This window comes from Alligator mississippiensis, chromosome 1 (genome assembly GCF_030867095.1).
Source record: "Alligator mississippiensis isolate rAllMis1 chromosome 1, rAllMis1, whole genome shotgun sequence".
Lineage (NCBI taxonomy): Eukaryota > Metazoa > Chordata > Crocodylia > Alligatoridae > Alligator > Alligator mississippiensis.
Window position 1 is genome coordinate 429631236 of NC_081824.1, and position 12645 is coordinate 429643880.

Here is a 12645-nt window from a genome sequence, read left to right on the forward strand (position 1 = left end):
CCATGGATTCTTTATTGAGGGGATATGTATAAAGCTAGAAGAGTTATCTTTCAGCTTCCTCTTCTCATGTTCTTGCTGGCCTAGGGAAGTGGGAACTTTTAAATGCTTGGAATAGGGCATAGCAAGTCTTGGAAAGTGGCCAGGCTAGAGCATGTCTGAGGCCAAAAAAACCAACATTGCACTACAGTCTCATTGCTTTCATTTTTAGACCTTCTCCTGAATGCTATTAGGCAAAGTTCTCCCGTTGCACCCTGCTCAGTTGTGCTGGGGTCTGACTAAAGACTTTAGTCACGCATGCCAAGTTCTGATCACAGTTACACTGATGTAATTTCTGAGTGACTCAGGATCAGCCTGATTTACACCACTGTGTTTGAGAGCAGAATCTGAAGATGTTGAACCAGATTCTGCAAACCATGTCATAGTCTTACATCTGCTAACCCTGAGGGTATCTCTTGAATATAAAACGCACCTAACAAACAACTATTTTCTTCATTACTCTGGAGATGTAGAGTCCAGGACATGCTCCTGTGAGCTTCAGTCAAGAGACACTGAGCATCCTATCCCCTACTTTTTAGCACATGGCCAGATCTCTACTTCTGTTTGCTGCAAGAAACAGAAGAACTTTCAGGTACTTAACCCTCTTGGGCAGCTCTGTTTTGCTCATCATTGCAGAGAATTGTAAATTACAACTCCCCTTCTCCTCTGGGCACATTTATCCCAAGTGAGGACAGGCGATATGGCTGGATCCCATACTTATTGATTACTTCTGTAAGAAAAGCAGTTAATTGTGATGGAAGCACCCTCTTGATGGAACCTGCTTAGGGAATATATTGAATGAGAAAGCTTCCAAACAGGACAGATTCCCCCTCATCTAGCCAGTATTGTCAGCTTTTGGGATTATACTAGTCGCTGCATGCTTCCATAAAAAAGCTGTTGCACCTATTTTGTAGCATCACAACCTTCCTCTGATGGACCTTCCATCCTTGGGAGATTTCTGCCAGATGGAGGGGATAATGAAAGAAAGAAAATTATTTTCAGTTCCAATGAGAACTGACCTGTTGTTAAGGCATATTGTACTGAAAGGTTAATGCTCAACTCACAGGTCACAAAAACAGTGAGTAAAAGAAAGGAAACAGACATGCTGTCTTCTGTCACCTATAACAGGCAGCATAATCATAGCTTTGTCACTGGCCTGTAGTGTGGTTTAAGGCAAGTAATTTATTTTCTGCCTCAGCTTCCCTTTATAATACAGGAATAATAATATCCTCATATTTGTATCTCATAGGAGAAAGAGGAGGATTAGTTAGTTAAAAATAGGATGCTGTAGAAGTAGGAGGCTCTACAGAAATGTTGTGACATAGTTAAAAACGATGAACTTTGGCTTTGCTAACAGCATTGAATTTTGTCTTACACTAAAAGTAACTCCATTGACTCCAGTGGGATTATACCCAATTTGTGAAAGCAAATGTGGGAGGAAAAATTGGATCCATTGCAAAGAAGTAAGCATAAGTGATATTTGTGTTTGTTTCAATCATTTATTTCACAAAGGGAGTCTTGTGGGGCAGAGTAAGAAGCAAATATGGTTGCTTTCTAGAACCTACTTTTCCATCAATATTTAAGTTATTTCTTTTACTGAATTGACCTGCCTTTTTCTAAGTCAGTGATTTGATCATAGTATAAGGAATTCCAGGAATAACCAGGCTTGTCACTTCTCAGAGGCCAAAATCTGAAAGAGGTAGGCTAATAAATTAACTGCAGGGAAACTACAATAAGAAGATTGATGCCTCAGCCCTGGGACGGTGTTATGGCTCAGACTAGGACCAAAAATAGAATTGGATTAGAAAGATAGAACTGAAGCTGGAAAGGAAATAATTAGGAATAAGGTCAAAGGGAAAGCAGGGAAACATTTCAGAAGTGTCTAATAGGCAAGAGAGACAAAAATAGGTGATGGACAATTCAAAAGGAACATTGATTGTTTCCTTATGAAATGACAAAGGGATTCTTACAGAAGAAGGCACAGAGGAATCAAAGAATAAGAAGCCAATTAAGATATCAAGGACTATACTCTGAAATATGAACTCAACTAGGAAAGATCCAAATATAGGCAGAGATATGAGATGTTATTAGAATCAGAGAGATTACAAAGAACTTGTAGATAAGAAAAAGACCATTAACTCCAATACAATTAGGAACAATGAGATAAAAAGAGAGAACAAACAAAAACAAGTTATACATTTAAAAAAACAATAGTTAAGAAAACCCAAAAAACCTTAGAAATGAATATATGACATTGCAATTATAGATAGTGGCTAACTGGTCCTCAGCTAGCATGAATCATCATCACAACACTACTAAAGCTAACAAAGAAGCTGAGCAGCTGTTCTTAGGTTTATAGGCTGACAGGGGTCAGGTGAGTAATTATATAGGAGGAGAGGGGCATTGAAATTGGTGGGTTAGGGGAGTGGTTGTAAGATTTCTTAAGCTTCAGTATATGTCAGACCTGTGACTGAATTTCATTAAGGTATGTTATTTCTAAGCTTTTATAACATTTTTTTTCTGAAGATCTCAAAGCACTTTAGATACATTAATGGACTGAGGCTTGTAGCATCCCTTTAAGGCAGGCAACGTTACCCTGCTTTAGAGAGTGAGGAGCTGAAACACGGATAAGTAAAGCAACTTGGTCAAGGTCATACAGGAATGCCCAGTTTGATTTTCAGTCCAGTGCTGTATCCTTTGAGACTGATTCTTGCTGTGGCCAAATATTCCCCAGAAAATATGTGATAAAATATAAAAGAAAATTCTATGTGCTCAAAAAGCATAGGTTGTGGTTACGCAAGGTTATATAGTCTTATTTAAAAAAATAGCAGATCCCATTTTATCAGCTATTCCATTATATAGTACATTGAGGGGTGTGTACATGTATGCTTTTGGAGTGAAACAACAGCTGCACAGTACAGGAGGAAGTAATATGTTTACTGTAAGGGGAAATCAATGAAGCATGTAGACGGTGCAGGACTTTCTGAGTTAGGCTGGGAAAGGTGTTCTGTCCATAGGGATTAAGAGCCTCCTTTCCAAATTTTAAAGAAAATCTGGAAAGGGTACACAATTGGATAGTGATAGTTGGAATTAATATTTAATTGCATCTTAATGGAATATTTCTGTAAAAAAGAAGAAAAAAGAGAAATTGCAATTTTGTGAACTTACTATACGTGGATAATAGAAGCTTAGTATTAAATGGGGATTGTGGTGTGTAAGACTAAATGCTCTACACCAGGGGTAGGCAAAATTTTTTGGCTTTAGTGCCAAAAAAACCACAATGTGGCACCTTGGAAGGTGCTGGAGTGCTGGCATGCCAGAAAAACAAAACGAGGGCAGGGGGTACATGGCAGGATGCACAGCATATTAGCATAATTAATAATCATAAATATTGCCTTTTTATGGTAAATACCAGATTTTCTAAAAATTGTAAACCTGGTGACAATAAATAAAACTCCACACTACCCTGGTCACACTTCCCCTGTGTGCATAGGGGCAGCATGGGCAGTAGCACAGGGTTGTGCCCCTTGCTGCTGTCCCCACCTGCAGGGGAAGTGTGGCCAGAGCAGCAGGCAGCTTTCATGTGCCTCCCCAGTGTCCTGCCATGCCAGGTTACACATGCTGCTCTGCAGAGGTGGTGGGGGAGGGCAGCATGGTGGGGAGCATCGCTTTCACCTGCTGCCTGCCTGGAGCTGTGGCTAGGGCTGGGAGGTGGCCGGCACTACGCCTGCTGGCTGGGGTGGGGAGGCAGCAGCTATTTTCAGCTTCCTGACTGCAGCTGGCCCAGGCTCTGGGGTAGCTGCTGCCAGCCATGGTACCCGGGCTGCTTGTAGTAGGGCTTGCAGCCTCCCAGCCACCTGCTGGGAGCAGCCTGGGCTCCGTGGCTGGCAGCAGCTGCCTAGAGCCCAGGCTGGCAGTCATGTGCTGAGCAAAATGGCCTCAAGTGCCATGTTCAGCACGTGTGCCAGGGGTTGCTGACCCCTGCTCTAAGCAATAGTACACTGTGTAGAAGACTAAAGAAGGTAGTTGGTTGAGTTTCCAGGATGAAGAGCCATTCCCTTGAGGAAGCTAGTCTGAGAAAAATAGCTAAGAGGCGAGGATGACCAGTTGCCTAATGCCTGGTCTCTTTGTAATAAAGACTGAACAAAGGTGTATTGAAATTCTTTAAAGTAGTCCATTAAAATGGGGTTGACTTTCAGGTGGTATGCTTAGGTTTTAAATGGTGGTTGAGTCATACAGGTGTGCTTGTTAATAGAGAAAATATACTTCAAGCAGTTTTCCAATTGGAAACCAAGTCTGCAAAAAGGGCACTAACACCAATATTCCCATTCACTTTAATGGAATACAGGAATGATCCCACTTGACACTGCTGTGTACTGCTCAAATGATTACTAATCTTGTCCTTTGGAAAGGAGTAGTACACATCTTGTCTGAGATTTGCAGCCGTGTTGAAAGGAGGTGGATCCAGTTCTGCCATCTATATCCAAATGCCTCTAAAAATTAATGAAGTGAAGACTTTGAATTCTGTTCAAAATGCCACTCTCCAGGCCCACTTCTGAAGGTCAAGAGGGGAAAAAATGCTGAAATAGCTGCGTTCATCCTACTTCTAGGAAAAGTAACTTGATATACCCCATAACTGAGTAAACACACATTATGTAATTTTTGGAGGCAAGGGATGATAGATGATGGTACTGTATCTTCTGTGCTGGTATTGATGGACTGACTCATCAGCCAGTGCTGAAGTACAGATGTGGTACTTCATCTAAATCCTCTATAGCCTGAATGGTACTGGAGAACAGTGTCTTAAGAAGCCTTGTAACACCAGAACAAGCTAAGACAGGGAGCAGTTCCAGTAGAGCAATGTTGGTATTGTGGAGGGGTAGTAAGAGTACAACATACATATTTCGGTCTGGTACAGTATGGATGTACTTTATCTTCTGTGATGATGGATGAGGTCATTTGCTTGCAATTTAAGCTGATAGGATTTAGAATAACACAAACGTACGCAATGTTTTGGCAAAGACGATAAGCATTAATGTAATGCTTACACTCTCAGAGTCAAATCCCCAGCCAGTTTAAGTCAGCATAGCTCCACTGACTTCAGTGGACTCTTGCCAGTTTATACCAGCTAAGGATCTGGCCAACAAGCTTTCAAGACCAGAAAGAGTGGAGAAAAAATGGATAAATGGGTCTTTTAGGTTGGTCTCAGAATGTTGATGTCTGCAGTTTTGTTTTCAAATGTGATGACATCTTTAAAAAAAAAAAAAAAAAAGAATAAAGGTTTTAAAGATGCATTATTGAATATAGGTAGATGACTTGCCAGCTAGACAACCTCTACAAGATGAAAGAGAAATGCACAGGAAAATTTAACTTTTTGCTGAGATCCAGCTTGGAAAAAAATCAACCTAAGAGTTTGTTTTAAAAAGTTGTGTGTATTTGAATAAAGGAGCTTTGAATGAAAGCCTGAACAGGGCTAGTCTCACAAAACGCTGAAGCCAAAATAAGTGCCATCTTTTGTCTCTTTTTCAGTACACGGTTTAAAAAAAAATCCTGTATCTAAACGCCTATGAACTTTAGGGAAATTAGAAAATAGGGTTTTGGATTTTTTAGGTTCTGCCTTTTTCTATTAAACTGCTCTTTCAGTAAAAGAGATCACAATCTTTCTCCACACTTATAGCATATAGTTGCAAAAAGTGAAGTGAGAAGCAGCAGAAGGAGGACCCTCACCCCTGGAATGGGAATGTAAAAAACCAAAACAAAACTTGTATAACAACATCCTGAACATACTTTGTTAAAAAAGGGTTGCGGGGGGAGGAGGGAGGGTGAGAATCAGCATGAGATCCTGGTTCTGTGAGCTGCCTGCCATTTCCAGTCCTCCTGAATAACTTGCCTTGCATTGCAGAAACCAGGTTGACTAATATGGCAGACATAGTGTTGGTTCATCTGAATTTTCTGATACACTAGTCATTAAAGACCTGGGAAAGACAGGCCTGGACATGAGTGTGATTCTCAGTCCTTTCAGGAAAAGCTCAGTTGAAATCTGTGGAGTGCCTATCTGTTATGCTGTGAGCCCAGGGACAAAAGTGGCTAGACTAGCTCACAGTCCAAGTCTCCCTATACTCATTTGTTCTTGGTCAAAAGGCCAAGAAGCATGTACAAGTGGGTTGACACAACTGTCATAGCAATGAAGTTCCTAAAACTTGACTCCTTGGAAGCTTCAAGTACCAAAATGTATGTCTCTGTTAAGATAGCTTGATCCTTCCTATCTAAGCTCTATACCTCAAGGTTGCTCACGGGTTCTCCGCAGAGCAGTGTACAACACCAGCTATGCCCTGTACTACATTCTCCCATTTGGATTTAAACACAGATGCAAGAACCATTCCCTGCTAGTCTAGCTAGTCCATTTCCTTATTTTGTCTTAAAGGAGAATATTTTAATTTGCATAGCTAGCATCTTAATGAAAGATGATCATCAACATCTTAATGGAAGATAATCTGTTTTACAAAACTTGTGGACTCCAAGCAAGCAAGCCTTATTGACATTGGCATCAAAGCAACCTCTCCCACCCACAAGTAACCTATAAGAAAAAGTGGAAAGGAAGAAATTATGTGCATTGGTAGCACAAAACACAACCTGATGCAGACACAGAATTTCTATAGACCTGTGCTGCTTCTTTGAAAGAAACAGAGACAAAGTCACATTTGCAAGCCCCCACCAAATCTATTAAACAAGATGTTTCTCCTACAAGGTTAGGAAGGAAGGAGGTGGACTCATTTAGTTTAAAAAAATGGTGCAATAAATTGGTCTGATATTGGATTGGCACCGATATAAAGAAAATTGTCTGTGTGGTACCCCTGGCTGGCACTTGTGAGTATCTTCCCGTTCTGTGGTCTGGGCCCCTGACTCGCCTGCCATGACTTGATGGAATGGTAAAAGGAGGGGTTCAGTAGTGTTCCTTTCCCATGACCTGAAGACGGGGATACTCGCAGGTTTGCCGTGGATGTTCTCGGGACTCCACCTCTCCTACACCCTGTCCACTCACCAACCGCATGGATCTTCGTGTTGCCACTCCAATGCAGGCCTATGGTCCATCTGTTGCCCTGAGGAGCCTTTGCCTCCTCTGATGTGGATAGGGCGCAGGCTGGGGGGATTCAACCTGCCCACCCCTTTTCTTCTTGGGTCTACCCTGATCCCTGCACCGGATCAGGCCTCAGATGGTGCTTAAGGGCCATGGTGGAAATCTCCAGGCATGTCTCCTTATGAAGAAATGCTGGTTTTGAGCCAATTGTGCTGAGACCACGGTGTGCAACATCCCGGGCAGCTTCTGGCTGCTCCCCTTGTCCACTCAACATGGGACAGAGCCTGAGGGCTCATCAGTGCTGGCATCCCAGGCCACAGCCGGCTCGGCATCTCACCAGCTGGCTTCTGCCCTGCATTTGGCTTCCAGTGGGGGTTTTGAATCTCCCATGGTGGTGGTGTCAACTGACTTTATCAGCTGGCTGCTGCCCAGCTTAATTGACAGCTGCTTGAAGAGCCAGCGGAATGCCAGCTCGTGCGGCTCTTTCTCCGCCCTGGTCTGCCTTGTCGGTAAGTTTGCGGTGGCATCGAGGTCCCTAGTCCCCTCTCCAGAAGCATCAGGATCTGCCCCTGGCACTCCCAGCCCCAGGGGTGTACCTGGACACCAAAGTATGTCTTGGAAATTGGCCTGATACAGCCTATAATTTGGCTGATAAATGGCCTGTGCATGTGTGCAGCCACAGTACAGCACATAGGCAGTGAGGAGCACATCCCAGCAGCTTGGAGAGCTGCGTGCAGCTGGTAAGTCTGGTGTGGTGGAAGGGGAGGGGGGAGAGGAGAGGAAAGGGAAGGGGCGTGGGGGTGCAGATCAAGGTCCCCGTGGTAAAGGAAGGAGTAGGGCTGGGGCAGGTGTTGCCCGGGTGGGGCAGACATGGGACGGAGCTGCAGCTCATCCAGGGGGCATGGGAAGGAAGAGGGGGGGCGTCCAGGAGGGCATGGGTGGGGTGCATGCCCCCAGATCTGCAGAACCACCCCTCCTCATGCTCCCCAGATGAGCCGCTTATGGCTCTGCCCCATGCCCCTGGGCAGCACTGGCCCCGGCCCCAGCCCCACTACCTCCCTCACTGCAGGGGCCTCAATCTGTGCCCCCCATGCCCTTTCCCTTCCCCATGCACCTTCCACCACAACAAAATTACCAGCTGGACACTTCTCTTTAAGCTGCTGGGCTGGTATTGGAAATCAGATTGGTCTCCTTAAAAATCGGCTATCGGTATCGGCCTCAAAAATCTGTATTGGTGCACCCCTAGTTTAAAATACTTAGGGCCATCATCACCTTCCCTAGATTGGATGGAAGATGTTCTATCTTCAGTTTAATGTCTTCTAATGGAGTGGGGTTCTGAGTCCTTGCAGAGTATGCTTTTATCTTTCTGATTAAAATCTCCATTTTATTTGAGCCCAGATAGACCATCCCTCCCTTCGCTATAGCAGAACTGTCTAGCCATCTCTAGACCACAGGCAGGCAGCTGTGGTGACTGCTTTGCTTAAGTGAAAGTGTTAATCCTCTTCCTATCAAGTACTGGGTGAGATCTGTGCCCTTCAATACAGTGACAACATATTTTAATTTAAATGAATAGGAAAGTTGGAATAGCTGATGTGAAGAAAATCTTGTTTAGAAATTAATACTTATTTTCTTCAAATGAGTTGTACTCAAGACCACTGCTAAGGCATTTTTGCATTCCATTTGACTGTTGGACAAGATAACTGAATGTGCATCAATTAGCAGGCATTAATTAGCTGTCAGGTTCCTCTCTCTGAAGTGATGTTTCTATTTGTATTCTGCTTATTCTGAAACTTGAATAAATTGGATATGGACATGTGGTTCATTCAGCCTGAGCCTATATAAATCTGTGCATGGTGCCAGCTGTATTAGTACTTGTACAGTAAGTTATTCAGTCTAATTACATGCCACTTCTCTCAGCCACCTGTGAGATTAGACTTTGTTTCTTAAAAGAAAAAAAAGTTCAAAAGGTTCTTGTGAGTTTGTGAAAATATTGACTAGAGTGTATCTCCCCTTAATATTGTATAGGGACTTTTGTGCCTGCTGTATCCCTAAACAGCTTCAGAGAGTTAATAATAAACAAACACAGATAGGTAGGTAGGGAAGGAGTAAGGTGTTTTTAGTTGTTACTTGAAGAAAATAATGATTGGAGGCCTCAGAAACATGACTGAGGAAAGGCAGAAAGAGCTAGTGTTATTTAGCCTGAAGAAGAGATGATTGAAGGAGGATTTGTTTACAGTCTTCAAATACCTAAAGGATAATTAGAGAGATGATGGAGATAGTTTTTTTGGGGGTTTTTTTTGTGTGGCTGTAGGGAACAGAAATAGGAGCAATAGCTTCAAGCTGCAGAAGAGGAAATGGATTGGAGATCAGGAGGAACTTTCTGACTATGAGGGTGGACAAGCATTGGACTAAGCTACCTAGAGAAGTTATGGACTCTCCATACCTGAAAATGTTCAAGAGCAGGTTGGACAGATACTTGCCTAGGATGGTTGTCAGGGATGATCCTACCTTGATCAGGGGGCTGAAAAGATGACCAGCCCTTCTAGCCCTACCTCCTTTAACCCTTCTCTCTTCCTGGTCCCATGAATCTTGATTTTTTTTTTTTTTTTCAGAGTATACATATTCTAAAGGAAGAGTGGGGATTACCATAACTGCCCCCCAGATTATTCTATAGCCTGTTAGTTGGGGTGCTCTCCTAGGAGGTAGGAAATGGTTTAACACCCAAGTCTTTCACTTCGGGGGGGGGGGGGGAGTACTCATTAGCAGGCTGTTCTATTTGGGTACATTATAGAAGAAAATAATTGCAGGTACATTTTGTGGGAAACCTGTTTCTCCTAGTGTGTGTTAGAAATGTTCAGAGCACAACACTAGGATCAGGTCCCTCATGGGTCTCAGGTTCAGGAAAGTCGAGCTTCTGGGCCCTAATCTGACTGGGTATGAGAGTCTGAGCAGCTCAGCATGTCCAGAAGGAGAACAGTCAACATTCAAATCTATGGGTCTAAAGGAGAGAGAGCGAATAGGTAGAGAAGTGTGACTGCAGTTGAGTAGAATTTTGGATTGAAGTGCCTCAGATCTGTCTTTGTCTTGCTTTTAGGTGCTTACATACTTCATTGGTTCTAATGTTTTTTGAGTGCCCTCAGTGAGAGCTGATGAATGGCTGGCACACTTTAGGAGGGCTCAGGTGGCCTGTGTGCTTTGTTAGTCTAGAGCAGAGATGGCCAACCTGTGGCAGGGGCAGCCTGTGGAGGGAGGCAGGGGGAGAGAGTATGTGGCAGATCCAGGAAGGGGCAGGCAGAACAGTGCCACAGATCAGGGGGTAGAAAACAGAGCAACAGATTGGGCAGGGAGCCCAGGACAGGAGGTAGAAAGCAGAGCAGCAGATTAGGCAAGGTAAGGGGATGAGAGTGGCACTTGGAGGGTGTGGAGGTTAATTTGTGGTGTGCTAGCAGAAAAGGTTGGTCCCCACTAGCTTGATCTGGGCTGGATCAGCTTCTTCATATGAACACAGGTGAGCATTCAGGATGATGCTGTAAGGTGCCTGTGGCTGCCAAGGGCTGATAAGGCAGCTGGGAATCAGTAAAGGGCTAGATAAGCCAGAGCTGTGTTGTTTTTTTGCTATTCATGCCTAATCAACTAGCAGCAGGCTGCACTAGTGAGATATTACCCTGACTCTGTTGCATCAAGTGATTCCCTGACATGGAGGAGGCACTATGATCACTGGCCTTAGCGCAGTCTGCAGTTCTTTTTATGGAAACAATCTATAGAAACATATTGGTATCTCATGTATCACATGTGGACTTTTCCTGTCATTGTGACCCTGGGGTGCTTGCTCATGTGGCATTGCTACCATTCTCATACTGGGGAAAAGGAACAAAGATGGGGAGACTGTTACTGAGTTCCTGGGCTTTTGAGGGGGAAAGCAAGAGGGAAATCCTGTGGGGAGAGAATGAGCAAGGCTGACAGCAACTTTTTAATGTTCTTTTCTTTTCCCCCTCAACAACACGAGAGAGGCCTTTCTTTTTCTGTGAGGCATATAGGTAGGACAAGTATCACATGAAACTAGAACCGCCCCAGGAGATTTTTACCTAGGTCTTGCTTTGTCTTGCTGACCTGTCTTGGGTTGCAGTTTCTGAAGTCATGGGTGCAGAACCTTAGCACTGATTTTAGGGGGAAAACTGTCATTTCTATCCTTCAGGGATAAAAAGACAAGTTTGAAAATGTGACATATGCATAAGTGATGCCTCTTTGGATTTGCACACAGCCTGATATGCTAGTTTAAATTGGTATGAACTGCCCCATCTGTCTTTGAAGTCTGCTATCACCTCAGGAAGGGTTGAGGCCAATGGCTGCCTTGTGCAGTGTGCTTTGAGTTTAGATTAGCATAATTCAGCTCTGTGTAGTTCTGACCTCATCATAGACAAGTTCATGGAACACAGCCATGTTTGTTCCTACGATGCAGTTATATTTATTGTTGCAAATCATAAGTTATGTGTCTGGAATTTATGATGCTTTCTCCCAAATGTAGCGAGAGAGAAATTTGAAACCAAGAGGTAAGCTTCTGCCAGTTACATCATAAATCAAACATGTTGATGAAAAAACAACAAGTTTTCATGAGAGAGGGTTTTATTGCGTGTGTAAGGGAATAAGGTTCTCTACCAGTTGTGATCTCCTAGCATTCTGAGAATTTCATAGAATTATGCTTTTATTTACAGATTCCCATTAGCTGGTAGGGAGCTAGTGACTTATCATTAAACATGCTCACCACTTCACTACAAAACCTCAAGGTTAGAAGCACTTCTGTCAATGAATTTCATTAGTAAAATCATGGTTCTCTTTCTGCTTTTGTCTGCTGAACAAATGACTGATTTAATCTGTCTCTGCAACAAAACCAATGAAGTATCTGAACAGCAAAGTAGTTGGTTTGGAGTTCTTTCTTCCTGCTTTTGATCTCTCTCAGATTCTCCACTTATCAGTTCATTATCTTGTGAATGTACCTGATAATGCCAGTTCCTAATAGAGTAAGGTCATGTAGAGCAGGTGTGTTGTGTAAATAATTAACCAGCAGGGCATGCATATTTCACACAGGTGTCTAATTAGTGGCAGATGAGAAGAGCTGTTTTGCAGCCTTATTGAGGTGGTGAAAGAGTCTGATTCTGACACCACTTTATAGTGTAAATCTGAACTTCAGTCAAATTACTCAGATTTACTCTGGTGTAATTAAGGTTAGAGCCTGTCCCAAAGTTTCCGGGGGAAAAATGATAATCCACAAACAATATAATGTATAGTTGTAGTGCTTACAGTTTTTTGCACAGCTTGGACTTCTTTCTCTCTGAAACTATCACTATTTTAATGTTGGGGATGGGCCTGATTTTGTACTTTTTGTGCACCCAAAACTCCGTTGCAGTTTAATAAGATTTTTATGGGTGAAATCTTAGATTGAGCTGGACTTCCACACAGTGGGAGCTTACAAAGCATGTAGGTTTGGACCCACTATGTATTAACTAAAGGAGTTATTTGTGAAACTTGGTCTG

The 12645-nt window shown here is 43.1% G+C and overlaps 1 protein-coding gene across 4 annotated transcripts in view; it reads left to right on the forward strand.

Annotated features, from left to right (window-relative positions):
- The first annotated feature begins 2440 nt into the window (after positions 1-2440).
- The window catches only part of ATP8A2 (ATPase phospholipid transporting 8A2), a 555201-nt gene continuing 544996 nt past the window's right edge, over positions 2441-12645 (forward strand). For 3 of the 4 annotated variants that reach the window (XM_014595931.3, XM_059720367.1, XM_059720374.1), the window contains exon 1: positions 2441-2521. The gene's annotated coding sequence lies outside the window, so the exon portion shown is untranslated. The remainder of the gene's footprint in view (positions 2522-12645) is intronic. The other variant, XM_059720356.1, reaches the window with a different exon arrangement.